General features: G+C 36.6%; 1 pseudogene; it reads right to left on the reverse strand.

Annotated features, from left to right (window-relative positions):
• Window positions 1-388: 388 nt before the first annotated feature.
• Window positions 389-1,753, reverse strand: LOC149022726 (protein CANDIDATE G PROTEIN-COUPLED RECEPTOR 7 pseudogene; annotated as a pseudogene).
• Window positions 1,754-5,549: the final 3,796 nt, after the last annotated feature.

A 5,549-nucleotide genomic window follows, 5' to 3' on the forward strand; every position in this document is an offset into this window, starting at 1 on the left:
TGTATATTCTTTAATCTTTTTTTAATTACTTTCTTGTAAATTTTTGTAAAAATTTTCATGCATGCCACCAGTCACGCAAAAAACTAGCCATGTGAGCGGGGTTTCACTTTCTCATGTGATTCTTCCTTCATAGGAAGAAGAAAAAAAACTCATTGTAATTAAGCAGTCAATGGTTGCATTACATTTGATAATTACATATAAAGGAAATTAGAAGAACATCAATTGTGATCTTGAGATACAAAAATTATTAATTTCTACAAATAAATTGCATTAAATCATTTCTGAGATTTGAAGCTGATCTTATGGTGAAATATTGCCTCTGGTCATTAACAGTTCTGTACAAAATTTAGTTCCTGAGAAAGGAAATTATTAATAATCCAGAAACTGATCATAATTCAAAAGAATCATCATCTTCCAATTCTAGAGCTGCAGCTGCTTCTTCCTCTTCATCAATCACAAAGTATGGATTCTTCTCTGTAGGTTGGAAATTAGAAAAGATAAATGTGTAGAAAGCCAAGCTTGCACCCTCTATTGCTGCTGTGATAAACCATTCAAGCTTATAATCAATAACAGCACCAACTGCTGATGCCACAACCCTTGTGAAGTATAAATACCCAACAACAACAATGTAGAACTGCTTGAACAATGTCAGCTTAGCCAGATTCCTCGCTGCCTTTCCATCGGTCTTTGACGCCTCCCGGAGACTCCGAATCGACCAGATAATCGGAAAGAATACAGCACAACAACATGCAATGTCCATCAATAAGAACAGCTGGTTCCATGTTAACCAATCTTTCGTCGCCGGACCGGTTTCATTGATCACAACTGAAGCTATGTTCTCAAGAACTTGCAATGGTATCACAACCATGAGAACCTTCTTTTCTCTCTCTTGCAGGTAGGGTTTCAGGAATGACCAACCAGTTCCAATCAAGATAATCACAGTGAACAACATTATACCTTTGACAAAACCAAAGATATAGAAAGCCACATCCCAACCATGAGGAGTACCTGTTCTTCTAACATAGGATTTGTCTTCAGAAGCAGACAGCAGCTTAAAAGCTTTCACAATGAGCAAAGCTCCCATTATAAGATGAATCTTGTCTACAGTTGGTCTTTGCTTGACACAGACAAGAACCCAGATCAAGAAAAAGATTGAATATATGAGAAAGAAGATAAAATAAATTGCTGGCAATTGGGTTTGTCCCGCAGGAAGGAATTCTTTTCTTCCATTATTCATATTGTACATCTCTGTATGAACATTCATAGAAACTTGAAATTCAGGTAAACAGTTTCCGAAAACCAAACTGTATTTATCTGGATCATCAACAATGATGGTACCATTGTAGGTATTATTGTAGCTGAGTTGATCAAATTTGAAGAGTAGTTTCACATAATGACTTGATACAACGCAGAAATTCTGTGTACGTTCAGATTCATTCAAGATCTTACCAAAAGATGATTCTCTTAAGAGGAAAAATCCCATTAAAGAAGGGTTTAATTCTGCGTGTGGATGTCTTGATCTCCATGAAACATCTTTGACTGAAATGGAGACATGACCAAATTGCAAAAACCCGAATTGTTCGAATAAGATCATGGGCCTTGAGTCTTCCACAATTGGAGTGTCTTGGATCTCTGATGCAGAGAAGGGAATGCTTAAGATTATACAAAGAAAAGGAAGAACTACTTCAAGAAGCATTAATGGATGATAAAGATGATGATCATGGAGAAGTGACAAGAATTGGAAACTGCCCATGATGTATGTGACTGTTATTTACAAGTGAAAATTGAAAGGAAAAATAAATTCAAACTGATCAAAGGGAATCATGCATGAATGAACTGATTAGAGATTTTTTTTCTTCCAAAAAAAAAATTGCAGATGGTTGGGTCTGATTTTCATGGAAATTGAAGTTGTTGAATTATGGTCCACAGAGGGTTGATGGTGAAAATTCTAACAGAAGAACGTTTTGATAGCCGTGGAATTGGGAGGGTAAGAAATCGCGGTTCGGACTTTGACACATTGACTCCATTTGTTTTGCCGTAAAATCTTTGCTTTTTACATCTTGAAAATGTAAACATTGGAAAAATCTCAACATTTAAAAAATTTGAGTATCAAAAATACTAGCTATTCCACTTGGATAAAATTTTATGCAAGCCATTATTCCTAGGGCATAAGTTCGTTCTGCCCCAATTTGCCATGAGTTTTTGTTCTTGAGGCAGATATGTTTGTAGAACAATTTTATTTTAGTCATACTTATAAATTTGATTGATGAAAAGAATCCAAATCATACTACTATTATTAAAGGATGAACTCATGGAAGCAATGTGCGAAGTCTAAGCGAACCTCACCAGTTGGCTGGTTGCAGAAATCAGCGAAACGGCGAAATCTTAGCGATATACTCTATTTGTGTTAGATTGTAAAAACAGAGTGAGTGACATCGATTTATGTGTGTGGCCTTAAATGTCAAGTCATATTTATAAAAAAAATATATAAACAAACAAAATATCAATCATTTTTTCACCTCTTACATGTGTGGCTATAAAATACAAATGCAACTATTATATGTCATTTTTTTTTTTTTTTGGTAGAAAACTAGATTAAATTGAAGGAGACAAAGGCTCTGGATGGGGAACATGCTCCCACAACCAGGCAATGGAATTTTGCCAAACCAACGTTGTCTCAAGCGTCAGGGCTTCCTGAGCCAAAGAGTGAGCTACAACATTGGCATCTCTTGGAATATAAGAAAAAACACAGGATAGGGGAGCACTAGCCAGCTGTCTAATATCATCTATTACATTTTGCAGTTGTGTAGGAACTTGGAGAGCTGAGTTTAAGAGTAAACTGACAACAAAGAGACAATCAGATTCAAGTATAACATGGAGCCACCCTTCTTCAATTGCTGACCAAAGACCAAACTTTATACCCAGAGCCTCTCCCACTGCTGCCTCCCCAAACACTACAGGTATCGATTTTGCCCATATCGGTTCTCCTTGCCAATCTCTAGCCACAACACCAATGCCACTTGCAGATCTATCAGCTCGCAAAGCTGCATCAGAGTTAAGTTTAATCACTCCCCTTGCTGGTGGCTGCCATTGAAGGACTCCTCCATTAGATGCTTGTGATTGAAAAGGCCACAATGAGATCCTCCCTGATCGATGACCAGCAACCGTACCTTGAGCAGCAATGAAATCCTTGACAGCTTGTTCTGCCAGCTGAATTACCTCTTGTGGCAGCCATGTATCTGCTGTAAAATAATTAGTATTTCTCGCTCTCCAGAGGTACCACAGTATGAACCCTATTTGAGCTTCCAAGTACTGATATCTTCCTTTATCCTCTAGCTGAATTTTCCTCCAATCGTTAATCCACTGATCAATGGAGTATTCTTGATTGTCATTGAAATGCAGCCCCAACTGTGAACCCAACCAAACTGCTCTCGGGAAAGTGCAATGGAAAAATAGGTGTTCAATGGTTTCAAGTTCCCCACACCTACTGCAAGTATTTTCCATTTTCATACCCCGATGAAAACAGTTAGTAGCAGTTGCAAACGCTTGATTACAAGATCTCTATAGTAATGATCTCACCTTAGGAAGAGCATTTAAATTCCAAACTTTCTTCCAAACCCCTTTATCGATAAGCTCCCATGATTTCCAGGTTGAAGAAGATGCTCTTAGATTTTTCTCAAGTTTCTTTGCATTAGACAACAGATGATATGCTGACTTGACTAAAAAATGACCTGATTTTTTAGGAAACCAGTAGATTTGATCTTCCTCAAGGAACATAGATAGTTGTATCCTCTGAATCACCAAGCTAATATCAGCAGGGAACAATAGGTTTAACTTTTATCTATCCCAGGTGCCGTCCTCTGTAAGTAGTTGTGCCACTTGAGTTACTTCATCTGATACCTGAACTTCATTTGCAAGACGCCCATCATCCAACTTAGTGATCCATCTATCACGCCAGATATTAATGGAGTCTCCACGCCCTACCTTCCATGCCAAGCCTTGGGCAAAAGTAATATAAAACAAAAATAATTCAATTTTTAACGTTGATGGAAGACAGCTACACAAGATGAGTCATCGTCTTCTTCAGTTCTTCACTTCCTCTCCATCAAATCATGTATTTCGCCAGTGATAGAAGGATTTCGACCATGAAACTAAACATGGAGATAATTTTTTTTGTCGATCGAACTGAAAAGGCAAAGAAGAATACATAATACGAACGAGCAGCAGGTCTAGGTGGCAATCAATCCATTTCCGGCGATATTTTGCAGGTTTCGGTGGTGATTTTTTACGGAATCAACATTTTTCCGGCGATATTGTCTAATTTCATTTTCGGTGCATTTTTTGGTTTGCTACTCACCGAACTGGGCGAAATTTGACAAAATTTCTGCGAATTTCGCCGAAATGTTTTACCATGATCATACTACTATTATAAAAGGATGAACTCATGGAACCGATGGAAGATAGTTACATTTTTCTTCCAAGAATACCCTCAAACGTTTATTAAAAAATATATAATTAATTGTGTCTAGAATCGTAATTCTAGACTTTCACTACTATTTCCCTCTTCCCATTTCTCCAAAAAAAATTAATTACTTGACATTTAATATTCTTTCTCATATTAAAAAAAATAATTAATTACTTGATATATAAAATCAGATATATCTATATCTTCCCCAAAAAATAAAAGTTTCTTTTCAATTAATTATTAATAAATAATATTCTTTGTATTCTTTTTTTCTCATACCAAAAAAAAAATCTCTTGCACTGCAAGTTGAAGAATGTGACTTATATCTTCAATTTTTTTCTTCAACTATAAAATTGTAAAACAAAGAAAATCCACACAAAACTTGAAGAAGAAAAAAATTAATGGCTAACATAAAAACAATTACTAATAATCAATGTACTTAAAAAGATAGAAATTGTCCAAGTTCAATTTAGAAAATATGTAAGGTAAAAATAAACTTTATAGTTCATTTCACGTAATTCATATTCATATATATAACACCACGTGCATTTGCACATGTGACTTTACTAGTTGTATGTATAAATACTTCGAGAAAAATTGGACTAATTGGGCCAAGCCCTTTGAGCTCAACAACCTCCACCCATGATTAGCTTGGACTAGTTTGGGTTAGTAGGTTTTGATTGCCATGTTTGGACCATCCTTTCTTGGGCAAATCTATATACTAGGTCTTCATTAAGTTGAACCAGCTCAAACCCGTTGGTTTTAGTTGAGTTAACCGGTCAGCCACTTCGCATTTTCATTCAATAGGTTTTCCTAAATTAAAATACAAACTCACTTGGCTGGAATCGTCCACAAGTCAAACAACTACACAACCCAGAATAGAGAAATTGATTTGATGATCTGAGCCAGAGAACCTTGGTTTGTTCTCAGCCTAACAGTCCTCAGGGTGGATCCGGGCCAAGTTAGAGTGGCCTTGGATTAGAAGTTATATTAAGTTGAGTGTTTCACCTACTCAACTCTACTAGGGGTAGAGCTTCACTAGGGCCATGACCTAGGGCTAGAGCTTCACTAGGGCCAGGGTGGT

The sequence above is a fragment of the Hakea prostrata genome, chromosome 3, assembly GCF_041222555.1.
Source record: "Hakea prostrata isolate BN-2017 chromosome 3, UWA_Hpros_2, whole genome shotgun sequence".
Lineage (NCBI taxonomy): Eukaryota > Viridiplantae > Streptophyta > Magnoliopsida > Proteales > Proteaceae > Hakea > Hakea prostrata.